This window comes from Trichechus manatus, unplaced genomic scaffold (genome assembly GCF_000243295.1).
Source record: "Trichechus manatus latirostris isolate Lorelei unplaced genomic scaffold, TriManLat1.0 scaffold00052, whole genome shotgun sequence".
Classification (NCBI taxonomy): Eukaryota; Metazoa; Chordata; class Mammalia; order Sirenia; family Trichechidae; genus Trichechus; species Trichechus manatus.
Genome location: NW_004443988.1, coordinates 3,771,573 through 3,784,841, shown reverse-complemented (window position 1 = coordinate 3,784,841; position 13,269 = coordinate 3,771,573). Strand labels below are relative to the sequence as shown.

At 41.3% G+C, this 13,269-nt stretch overlaps 1 protein-coding gene across 4 annotated transcripts in view; it reads left to right on the top strand.

Moving 5' to 3' along the window:
• Positions 1-2,586: 2,586 nt before the first annotated feature.
• Positions 2,587-13,269, top strand: part of ITSN2 (intersectin 2) — a 227,453-nt gene continuing 216,770 nt past the window's right edge. For 3 of the 4 annotated variants that reach the window (XM_023732409.1, XM_023732411.1, XM_023732412.1), the window contains exon 1: positions 2,794-3,008. The gene's annotated coding sequence lies outside the window, so the exon portion shown is untranslated. Of the gene's footprint in view, positions 2,663-2,793; positions 3,009-13,269 lie in introns of those variants that run through there. The other variant, XM_023732410.1, reaches the window with a different exon arrangement.

Below are 13,269 nucleotides of genomic sequence, written 5' to 3'. Positions count from 1 at the left end.
GTGGATGCATCACCTATGTGAATCATGAATACTGAAAGACACTAAAGATGATGGAAGGCACTGGGTGGAGAGGACTTCTAGGTGCTGAAATTCTTGGTGAACATATAGGAGTGCCCGGAAAGTTAGTAAATGATAGGGATGAGGACAGGTAGAGGATGGCGTAACTGGTGTGTAGCCTCAAAGAAGAAGAGACTTTTGTATGCAAGTGGAAGAATAATGATCCATATCTTAGTTATCTAGTGCTGTTATAACAGAAATATCACAGGTGGGTATAACAGAAATATCACAGGTGGGTGGCTTTAACAAACAAATTTATTTTCTCACAGTTTAGGAGGCCAGAAGTCTGAATTCAGGGTGCCGGCTCTAGGGGAAGCCTTTTTCTGTCTGTTGGCTCTGGAGGAAGGTCCTTGTCTCTTCTGAGCTTCTGCTCCTGGGCAATCTTCATGTGGGTTGGCATCTCTCTTCCCCCATCTCTGCTCTCTCACTTGCTTGTTTAATCTTTTATACCTCAAAGAGATTGACTCAAGATACACCACACACTAATGCTGTTTTATTAACATAACAAGACAACCCATTCCCAAATGAGATTACTGTATAACCACAGGCATAGAGGTTAGGATTTACAACACATATTTTTGGGGGACACAATTCAATCCCTAACAGTCTGGAAGCTGCAAAAGGAGCAAGGAGAATGTTTCTTTGGCCACGGTGCTTTTCCTCCTATATTCCATTTCTTAACCTGAAGAATAGAACTACCAACACCCAGGCCTGCCCAGAAACCTGAAAATCCTTATTTCTTTTTCCCCTCATTACTGACATCTAATCACCAACTTCTTAACATTGCCCAATACATCCCTGGAGTACCTAGGGAGGGAGGTAGAGAGAGTAATGGTCTTCCATTTTGGGCTGTGATGGCATAGGATAGGATGGACAAACCAACCTCAAAGTTCTGAATGGAACCATGGGATATAGTTGTTTTAGTGCTTAAGATACTGTAGGCTCCCAGTTTTATACAGGAATCTGATTTCTTTCAGAGGTTGTTGCCTGTTTGTTTTACTTTAGGGAGATTTTTTAATGCTTTCTCTTTATTTCTTTATAAAACGCCTCTTTCTATAAATTCCATTTTTGTCCTACTAAGGATTTAACACCTCCTTTAGCAAGAAAGGAGACTCAGGGTGAATTGCACCAAGCCCAGAACCCAGAAACACAATTAACATTGACCAAATGACAGAGGAAAATGGAGATTGGGTATTGGCCTATCAGGAATGAAAAATAGGTTTCATCTCACAGGCCAACTCTAATAGTCTAGTAGTGTCTCTCTGGAGCACTATGTTGAGGAAGATTCTGAGGCTTACATTCTCGAGAATGGGCTTTGAAAGAGAGTAACACAATTGATTGGTGTTGTCTGCCATGGGAGTTAGCCCATGTTCTTAAGAGTGCTATCCCTAGCCTGGGTGGCTTGTTTGCAGATGGGAGACAAACCTGGTCTCCAACAAGTAAGGGATGGCACAGATTGATACAAAGAAGTTAGGCCTCTCTGTGTCACTGAAACTCAGGACCTGTCTGTCAGGTCTTGGTCAGTCCCTAATCAAAGAGTTAGGAAAACACTGAGTGTGAGAGTGGGAAAAGCCTGTTTATTATCATTAATATTTGCTAAGTTCCTCACATTAATTGGATGGCCAGTTTGGACAGGTCTGGGCTTTCGAGCCATATCTCTCAAGCCAGCATTGCTACTTGCCCCAACAGGTAAGAAACAAAAGGAAGCCAAGGGATCAGTTTGATCTGCACAGATTTCTCATGTACCAACAGAAGTCAACGGGGTATGAGTTTTGTATACTGGACCAGCCCCAATCCTGCTTCTAAAAGACAAAAAAAAAAAAAAAAAAAAACCTGAGTCATAAATCCCCATTTTGTTATGCCCATAAGAACCACTGATTCCTTCTCTTACCCTTAACCAAGAGAAAGCCTTTCCCTTGAAGAGGTGCTTGATATATGGGGGTGACTTGAGTTGAAGTCTGGTCTTTTGTGAGGAGACCAGGAGCTGGATGGTGAGATAAAAGAAATTCCGAGTTTAATCTGTCAGTCAGCTAAGGGTTGGGGAAGAATGTTCAGCTTCTGCAGACTTGCAGGTAAGGCAGTTTGAGGAGAGAGATTCTTCTAAAGTTAAGAGTATATGGGAGGAGTTTCTCTCCTGTGTGCATGAGCGCAGGGAATGTTCCTCGATTTTTGTGTGATATGGAGCGGGGTGAGGAATGCTGAATGGATTGTCCTTGGGTATCTAGGGTCCCTGAGGAGGGTCAGAGAAGCCTGTACCAGACCTGTGAACAAGGGTGAGAAAAACCTCCCTTCCACCCCCCAGCCTCCCATTCCCAGGGAATTCGTGCTTCCAGATCAGTGAAGGAACGCTTCAGTAAATGAGAAGGCCCTAGAGAGAGCCCTCTGTGGGCTTGGCCCACCGCTTGGTCCCTTCCAAAACCCTGGGGTCTGCTGTGGCAGGAAGCATACCACCCAACCTCAACATGTCACCTCGGGGAGGAGGAGCCAGGTGGCTCGTCGCAGCTCCAGGAAGGGCTGCCAGGTCGGGGCTTCGAGGCTTCCCCGAGGGAAAAGCAGAGCATTCCCGGACCAGGCCCGCGGGGTCCGGTGTCCCGGGGCTCTAGGGGTGAGGAGCGGCTCCCGGGTCAATCTTGGGCTTCCGAGGGTGGGGGAGTTGGTGCCCTGCGGCGGGCGGGCCGTCAGCTGCCCGGCCCGTCGCCTACCTCCCCGCCCCTCGGCTTCCTGCGGAGGCCGTGGCCGCCATGTTGTTGTGGGGCTGAGGCGGCGCCGGCAGAGCCCGAGCCGCGGTGACAGGCTGCGCAACAGGTTCGCTGTCGGCGGCCTGGCGAGGAACCAGGCGGCGGCGGCGGCGGCCGAGTAAGGTCTCCCGGCCTCCTCCTGCGCCCGCGCTGCTGGTGCCGAGGAGCGCGGGGTCGCGCCGTGACGTGCGGGAGGCGCGGCGGGGGTGCCAGGTGGGTAGAGCCACTCGCCGACGCTGCCGCAGGTCGCGGGGCAGGTGCGGGCGTCGTCGCACCCGCCGCCCGGGAGGCTCCGCGGGCCCGGCAGGGAGGTAGCTGACCGCCCCTGACGAAGGGGACGGGTCCGTGGGACCCCGAGCGGCCACCAACCTAGGCCCCTGGCGGGCTTGGCCGCGCCGGGCGGAAACCTCCGGCCCCGGGTTCCTGCCCCCGCGGCGGGGCCAGGGCAGACGCTGAGGTGCCCAGGGCCGGGCTGTCCCTTCCCTGGCGGCCGAGTCCCGGCCCCCGGCCGCGATCTCTCGTGGCAGGTGACGTACGCCGCCGAGGGTTGGGGGCGGCGTGGTTCCCTCCGTTTCGGGGTGCGGCAGAAGAGAACCCTTAGGGGCACGCGCACGCTTTCTTGGGGACGCAGTTTATTTTCGCGGAGTTGGTTTTCCTTCTTGATAATGTTTGGTGCGGAATGTCAGGTGAGCCGCATCCCGGTGCGTCAAAGTAGCCCGAGTCACGAGAGGACAGTGGGCAGATGCTTGGCGTCCACGGCTCGCATTAAACCCAGTTGGGAAATGTTAAAATTTGACTTTGGCGTTATTGACTTCCAGAGTATACAGGAAGCAGGGAGAGGTGTAATCTCTTAGGCCGGAGTAAAGTTTATTGCTTATTTAAAAAAGGAAAAAAAGAAAAAAAGACGCCTGCATGTGGGTACTGAATGGGGAAACCGAAGCTGAAACTGCAGATAGCTTTACATTCTGTAGAAAGGTACTGTATTTGAATATATTCATAATGTGCTTTATCTTTGAATGATTGTCGATGGCAAATATGTTTCACTTGAAACTTGTACGTAACTATGAATTAGGAATATATTTGATGGAGCTAACAGCTTTATGATAGGAATAGAGGGTAGAACAATGATTGTTGCTTTGCTAAACGCTTCTAGTTTGTTTTAGTAAAACACTTGATTACCCTGAAATAGGCAAGGTGTGACTTGAAATTTTGTGTTGTTTTAGACAGCTTAATTTAGGTAGCGTTACTGTTATGCTTCTTAAGTCTCTCAGGAAAATTTATTGCCTCCCTCCCTGTACTGGTTTGCTATATTGTTAATCAGTGATAAAATCTAAAAGAAACCTAGAAACGTCACATAAAACCCTTACACAAATTGATAAGGATGTCCCTTAAATTTTTAAAGACAGCAACTCTGATGTGCTTACCTTTAGGTTTCTTTGGCTGTACTTGTGATTCCCTTGTAATTTCAGAGGTAAAGTAGAAATCATTTTTAAAAGCATAATTTAAAAACTGTTCCATGTTTTTGAAGGACTTGGGAAAAAAAAGATGTGTGCATTGCTGCTGTTTTAATGTAACATTAGTAAGCAACTGAAAAGCTTGCATTTCTTCTCCCTCCAATACGTGTAGTTATTCCTTTTGCCCACGTTTATGATGAAGGTAGAATGGCCTGAGCAAACTTAACCTTTATTGAATTATTGAACGTGGAGGTACCATTGTTAGTTCACCTCAAAACTAAAATCTTGATCTCTACTGAGTTTGCGGGAGTGTGCTAAACACATTCTAGGGATTGAATTTGTATTTTTTTAAATTCGCATTTAAATTTGCAAATATACGACCTCTATCCATCTATCACCCAAATTCAGCAGTTTTCAAGATTTTCTTTATCCCTGCTCTTTTTTTCTTTCCTATTTTTATTTTTTAGTGGTTTCATCCTACATACTTTAGTATACCTCAAAAAAAAAAAAAAAAGTGGAAAATTTCTTACATAACCTCAACGATTTTTAGTTTTAATCTCATTGATATGTTGAGCTTCACAAACTTCCATCTTTCTAGCAAGATAAAAGAACATTTATCAGCCAACTCCTTCAGCTGTACCTTTTTCAGTGTTATAGTTACCATGGTTGTCGTTTATTGAACACTTAACTACATGCTAGACCCTATGCTAAGTGCTTTATATAATCATTTAAAACTTACGAAGACCCTGTGAGTAGTAATAAGGCTTCCTATTAAATAGATAAAGGAAAAGAAGTACCTGGAGGTTAACTGGCTACTTTAGGTTTCTCAGGTAGTAAGTACAGAAACCAAGTTTCAAACTGAGGTCCTTCTAATAACTTCAGGGCCTATGCCCTTATCCTGGTACTCATTTTGGTTAAGAAATTAAAAAAAAAAAAGTTATATTGGCATTCAATAAATATTTGTTCAGTGAATGAATGAAAGTACATATTAATCCATTTGATGATAAGTGATATAGACTATTTGTAGATCTACTTAATTGTGAAGCATTTATATTAACAAGCTCCAGAAAAGATTCAGAATAAACAAATTGCATTCCTAAAAATGTGATATATTTATTACCAAGTAACAGTGTTTTTGTTTGTTATTTTGGTCTTTTAATACCTGATTGATTTAAAAAAAATTTGGTTGTGGAAAAACTTTTTTTTTGAAGAAAGACTAAAAAAAGTAGACTTTTTTGTGTGCTAATTATTAAAGGCAGGATGCCTAGTGTGAAGTAGAAAAATAAGAACGCTTAGAATTAATTCTGTAAATGCATCAGATATACTGTATTTTCTGCATGAGTTCATTTTTGACTTTGTACTGTCCTGTAAATACAGAGACTAATGTTGGAGTCCCATTGGGTAAAGTGTACATGTACGTATCCTTGAGAAGGAGGAACTGAATTATCTTAAAGGATATGAAGGCATAGAGGAAGGAGGGGGAGGGAGGAGGAAACTGCACAGAAATAGGACTGTGAATAGATCAAGAAATAATCTTCTTTTTCACAACTCTAAGAAGGCAGCATGTTTGATTTGCTGAATGTATAGTACTTTAAGAGATTCATTTCAAAAATAATTTCACAGCTACATCAGGACACTGAATGATTTAGTTATTTACTGTGGAGCCATTGCAAAGGTAGCAATTTGTTCAGCAATAGTTACGGTAGATATTTAGGGGTATATTACCAGACAGTGGACATTTAACAGTTTCATGTTTTCTGGATAGTTTTCTTCACTAATGCATAGTCCTTTCAGAAAAAGTATGGACGATCTTAATTAAAATTGTATTTATTTTCATCATAACTATAGTAGATAAGAGTACGAGTTCTCACATTAGACCTGCTTCCACCTCCGGCACCATACAACTGTATGACGTTGGGCAAGTGACTTTAATTCTCTAAGCTTCTGTTTCCTCATTTGTAGAATGGGGATAATAATAGTACCTATCTGAGTGTAGTTGTATGTAACATAAAGTACTTAGCACAATGACTATTGCTCAGTATAATCTCGGTGTTTCCTATTATTATTATTATTTCAACCTGCATCAGTGAGAAACTTCAAACTAAACTTAGTCCTTTCTTTGTTTTTACCTAGTGACTAGAATAAGAAGTTACATTTTGCCCTAATTTAAATTTTTTCCATCAAAATAATCCATAAAAAAGTCTGGAAAGTAAGGTGGGAAAACTGACCCACAATTCTTATCTCCCAACACAGAATCTATCCTTAATTTCTTAAATAGAGGAGGGGGGCTATATGTATATATATCTATATATGTGTATTCCAGAGGAAGAAAACATTGTATATCTGCAGAAGAAACTGTTGCTTTGGATTATCACTTTGAAGTATTTGAATCCAAGTGCTTAAATAAATGACTTCTGCTATTCAGTGTGAGATATACTTGACTAGTGAGAGGTTGATATTGGAAAAGAATGGTGAACAGTGTCACACTGCAGAGGTCTAGATAGATAAGGACCAAACAGAGTTTGTACTGGCCATTAGAAGGACATTGATAACCTTGGCTTTAGCATCTCTTTCTTTTTTTTTTTTTGCTTAAGCCTGTTGGCACTAAGTATTTGAATACTCCACTCATCACCCTACGACCCTTCCTTTCCAAGTGTCTTAGTCATCTAGTGCTGCTATAACAAAAGTACCACAAGTGGATGGCTTTAACAAAGAGAAGTTTATTCTCTTACAGTCCAGTAGGCTAGAAGTCCAAATTCAGGGTGCTGGCTCCAGGGGAAGTCTTTCTGTCTCTGTCGGCTCTGGAGGAAGGTCCTTGTCACCAGTCTTCCCTTGGTCTGGGAGCATCAGGTCCTTTGGACCTCAGGGCCAAAGGACGCACTCTGCTCCTGGCACTGCTTTCTTGATGGTATGGGGTCCCCATGTCTCTCTGCTCGCTGTATCTTTTATATCTCAAAAGAGATTGGCTTAAGACACTATGTAATCTTGTAGATCTTATCAATATAACTGCCACTAATCCATCTCATTACATCACAGTGATAGGATTTACAACATATAGGAAAATCATGTAAAATGGTTGACAGTCATACAACACTGGGAATCAGGACCTAGCCAAGTTGACAGATATTTTGGGGGGACACAATTCAATCCATGACACCAAGTCTCCCTTGTAACAAGCCTGTGGCACTTTTAAGAATCACTACCCAAATACAAGAATTGAATAGGTCTAGTTAATAAATTTTACAGCTTACGTAACATTTGGTAACTTTACTTTTTAGTGAGCCATGAAGTACTTTTAGTGAATATAACTTAGAACCTCAAAGATTGGTGAATTTTGCTGAGAATGATATAGGCTGGGAATGGATATAGGGCATTCCTTTTCTAACCTAGAGAAGAATTTCTCTTTGCTAAAAAGTTTCAGTGAAATGCTTATGAATTTATTTTGCCTTGCTGCAGAGACAGCCTATATTGGAAAGCTTTTCCTGTCCACACCCTTACCTTCCAGTGTCTGGTCCAGTGATCCTGGTTTCTATATCCAGGGATCCCACTAGGTCCCAGAGATCTGAGTAACTTGGATGATTGAGATGGAAAGAACCATTTAGATTAAATACAGGTAACCCAAAACTTTTTCTAAATACTACTCTCTAGTACCTGGCTTTTATAGTGTTTATATCATGATGGTAATTCCATCTTGAAAAAGCACGTGTTGCAAGTCCCTCTTAAATCCATCTTTGATACTGTTCTTACTGGAGCAAGGGTGACTTTTCACTAGGGAAAAAAAAAACTTTTTTTTCCTGCCATCTGCTTTAACTTTCTTTTCTGTAGTCCTAACCACCATTTTTCCTCTTTAAAAAATTATGCCCAGTAGAATTTATTCATAATTCACGGTATCGAATTCATTCTTTCATTCAGTTATTAAACAAATATTGAGTGCCTATCCAGTCATAGTAGAAACCAGAATGCTCCTTAGAAGCGAGAATGGTGCAACTTCATCTTGCTTACTTTCAGCATATAATCAGGAAAGACCAATCTTTCTAGAAGAGGACAGACATCATGTTTTTTAAAGTAGAGGTCAGTGAAAATAAGGAAAACCCTCAGTGAGATGGACTGACACAATAGCTTTAACAATGGACTCAAACGTATCAAAGATTGTGGAGATGGTTCAAGATGGGCAGTATTTCATTCTGTTATACATACGGTCACCATGAGCCTACTCCATGGCAACTAACAGTAACAACAATATGTTAGGAACTGGTCCAAGCACTAAGCGTATAAACAATGAACAAAATACACAAAACTCCCTGCCCTGTGGTGCTTATATTCAAGAAAGGGGAAGACAGACAGTAAAATGTCTAGATGTTAAAATTTGATCCGTGCGATGGAGAAAAGTAAGGCAATGAATGTGGATAGGAAGTGTGTGTGGGAGTAACTGAGAGAAGTAGATTTGCCTTACTCAAAATTATTATTAAGGAATTCAGGATTGGAGAAAGATTACTGTGCATATCTCATGTGTAAATGGTAGCCTTAATGTAAAGTAAGAAACTATTAGTATTGTTTTGTGACGTTGATTGCTAACCCTATGAATTGTCAATGCTCTCCCCTTCTCAACCTTGGGTTCCCCCGTTTCCATTCATTCAGCTTTCCTGTCCCCTCCTGCCTTCTTGTTCTTGCCCCTGGGCTGGTGTGCCCATTTAGTCTCGTATACATGGTTCAGCTACGTGTATTACTGTTTATTGTTTTATGGGCCTGTCTAATCTTTGGGTGAAGGGTGAACCTCAGGAGTGGCTTCAGTACTGAGTTAAAAGGATGTCTGGGGGCCATACTCTCAGGGTTTCTCTAGTCTCTGTCAGACCAGTAAGTCTGGTCTTTTTTTGTGAGTTAGAATTTTGTTCTACGTTTTTCTCCAGTTCTGTATGGGACCCTTTATTGTGATCCCTGTCAGAGAAGTTGGTGGTGGTAGCTGAGCACCATCTAGTTCTGGACTCAATCTGGTGGAGGCTGTGGTAGTTGTGGTCCATTAGTCCTTTGGACTAATCTTTCCATTATGTCTTTGGTTTTCTTCATTCTCCTTTGCTCCAGATCGAGTGGGACCAGTGGAGTATCTTGGCTGCTCACAAGCTTTTAAGACCCCAGACACTACTCACCAAAGTAGGATGTAGTGCATTTTCTTTATGAACTATGTTATGCCAGTTAAGCTGGATATCCCCCGAGACCATGGTCCCTAGCCCTTAGCCCAGTAATTCGGTCCCTCAGGGAGTTTGGATGCGTCTATGAAGCTTCCATGACTTCGCCTTGGTCAAGATGTGCTGACTTCCCCAGTATTGTGTACTGTCTTATCCTTCACCAAAGTTAGCACTTAGCTATGTCTAATTAGTGTTTTTCCCTCCCTGCCCCCCCCTTGTAACCATCAAAGATTGTTTCTTCCCGCATATAAACCTTTTCATGAGTTTTTATAATAGTGGTCTCATAAAATATTTGTCCTTTTGTGATTGACTTACTTTGCTCAGCATAGAACCCTCCAGATTCATCCATATTGTGAGATGTTCACAGGTTCATCATTGTCGAACTGCCAACCTTTCAGTTAGCAGCGAAGCATGTAACTTCTGTGCCACCAGGGCTCCTTGAAGAAAATAATAGTCACTAATAATCATATTACGCAGAGATAGCCATTATTAATGATTTAGTAGATTGCCCTCCTGAACTTTTCCTTGCAAAAAATGGAATTATATTCACTCTAAGTAACCTGCTTTTTAACTTGCTAGCGTATTTAAAAACATGATTTTATTTTATTATGTGTTTATCTGCAGTATAATTTTTATTGCCTAAATAATATTGCCCTGCTACTGGATGTTAATAATAATGTCTAATGTTTATTGAATGTTTGCTGTGTACTAGTTAACTTTTTGGTCCATGGGTGGTATAAACATTAAACTCCATCGGCTGGTAACTGAAAGGTTAGAGGTATGAGTCCACCCAGAGGTGCCTTGGAAAAAAAGGCCTGGTAATCTACTTCTGGACCCCTAGTGGTGCAGTGGTTAGAGCTATGGCTGCTAACCAAAAAGTTGGCAGTTCGAATCTACCAGCAGCTCCTTGGAAAGCCTAAGGGGCAGTTCTATGCTGTCCTGTAGCTTCACTATCAGTCAGAATCAACTTGATGGCAATGGAGATCTGCTTCTGAAAAATCAGCCATCAAAAACCCTGTAGAGCACAGTTCTACTCTGACACAGGTAGGGTCACCATGAGTCAGAATCAGCTCCAAGGCAACTGGTTGGTAATTACTTTTTGAGACGCTTTGCATATTTCAGGGAGTCCTGGTGGCACAGTGGTTAAGCACTTGACTGCTAACCAGAAGTTCGGCATCTTGAACCCACCAGCTGCTCTGCAGGAGAAAGATATGGCAGTCTGCTTCTGTAAAGATTATAGCCTTGGAAACCCCATAGTTGCAGTTCTACTCTGTCCTGTAGGATTGATACCAGTTGGAATTGACTCGACCCTGACAGGTTTGTTTGTTTTTTTTGTTGTTGTTCTGTGTATGTTAACTCATTTAGTCTTCAACCTCTCAATAAGAGCTGTTCTATTAGTATTTATTTTACACTTGAGAAAATTGAGCAAGGACAGGTTTATTAATTTGTCCAAGGTACACTGCTAGTAAGTGATAGACCTAGGATATGAACTTTGTCTAATTCTAGGTCCTGTGGTCTTAATCATTATTGCTTCTCAATATTGCTTCTTCAACATTAAAATAGTTTAGTTTTTTGTTGCAAATTATGGTTTGGTTTGGTTTTTTCTTGATTACTCATATCTGTGTTCACATCTCTGATTACTTCCTTAGAATAAATTTCTAGAAATAGAATTATTGGATCAAAAGGTATGAATACTTTCTAAGGCCCATGTAGACTTATTGTCAGTCTATCTTCCAGAAAGATTCTTTAGTACCAAAATGTACTCCCACCAAGTGAAACCGGTCCCATTTCCCCACCTCCTTGGCAACACTGGCTTTTCTTTTAATCTGGTAATTTGATAGATAAAGAATATCTTGTTTTATTTTTTCTTTCTGTGAATATTAATAAGGTTATACTTTTTTCATTTTTCTTCCTTGAGAAATGTTTGACTGCTCTTTTCACACTTTATTGGCATGTTTATCTATTGTTTATTTCTCAGAATTCTTTATATATTAAGAATAGTAACTCTTTTCCATGTAGGTGCAGTTTTCTCCCAAGTTTCTGTCTTCATTTTGTTTATGGATTTTTTTGATGATGATGAAGATAATAGCTGACATTTATATAGCACTAAGGTTGCTATGAGTCGGAATTGACTTGATGGCAGCGGATTATAGCTCCCATGAAAGAGTCCTGGTGGCACGGTGGTTAAAGCACTTGGCTACTAACTGAAAGGTTGGTGGTTCGAACCCACTAGCTGCTCCACAGGAGAAAAGACCTGGTGATCGGCTCCCGTAAAGGTTGCAGCCTTGGAAACCCTATGGGGGCAGTTCTGCTGTGTCCTATAGGGTCGCTATTTGTCAGAATCAACTTGATAGCACCCAGCAACAACATAGCTCCCATGCATAGCACTATTTTCAGTGTTTACATTTGTTAACTTATTCAATTCTTAAACAACAACTCTGTAAGGTAGGTGCTCTTATTATCCCCATACAGACTTTTCTCTGTGCCTTTGCCCATTTTCATTCCTAATTCCTACAAATCTCTTTCCTCTTCCTAGCCTGGCTGGTTGCTACTTATTGTTCAATCCATTATTCAGTTTAGGAGTCATTTCCTCTGGGAGAGCTCATCTAACAACTCTTTCTAGTTCTCTAAGGCAAAGTTAGATGCCCATCTTCTTTCTTAATACCTGTAGTGCTTATTATATAGAATTCTAGTTTTTGGTCTTATTCCTCCTCTGTATTTTCTAGTTTTATATATCTTATAAATGCCTTATACATCTGATGACTTAGCAAATATTTGTTGATTTTAATTAAAGATGCTCATTGTGATGTTGATAATGTGGATAAGGGAGTCAACCTCCCAAATATGTTGTTAGTTGCTCGACTCTCGGTGACCCCATGTACAGTAGAACGAAATGTTGCCCAGTGCTGCACCATCTTCATGGTTGTTGGTATGCTCAAGTCTATTGTTGTGGCTGCTGTGCATTTTGAGTGCCTTCCAACATAGAAGGCTTATCTTGTAGCACTACATCAGAAAATATCCTGTTGTGATTCATAGAATTTTTATTGACTAATTTTCAGAAGTATATCTCTAGGCCTTTCTTCATAGTCTTAGTCTGGAGGCTCTGCTGAAACCTGTCCACCATGGGTGACCCTGCTGGTTTTTGAAATACCAGTGGCATAACTTCCAGCATCATGGCAACATGTAAGCCATCAGAATGTGACAAACTGTGACAGATGGGTGGTAGCCCAAGTATATAAAATTGAGAACTTTACACTGAGGCAGTAACTTTGGAACTGGGCTTTGAAAACCAGTGAGAAAGGAGGGATAGAAGAAGGGGCCCAGTGAGTAGAATTGGATGAAAACAGATATTCGCAAGTTTCCCATTCTGGGAGTAGCAAGTTATTTAGAATGATTTTGAAGATTATTAACCTTGCCTCTGGGAAGGCTTGAAGAAATAAATCCCTCCTTCACCCCCATATATCTTTTCTAGTGTTTGGAATATTTGAATCTTCCTTCTTAAAAAGAAACAACAGGGTTAAATACGTCTCTAGATTTTCTAAAAAAACTGCGTTAAATTTCTCTTCTGACTTCTACCCTATTTTCTAATGTAATTGGAGAAATTGGAGGGTACTGACTTAGTCTTAACCAGTTGCCATGGAGTCTACTCCAACTCATGTTGACTGCATGTGTGTCACAGTAGAGCTATGCTCCACAGGGTATTCGGCAGCTGATTTTTTTTTTTTAATTTTATACATATACTTTTTTATTATACTTTACATGAAGGTTTACAGAACAAATAGTTTCTCATTAAACAGTCAGTACACATATTGTTTTATGACATTGGTTAACAACCCC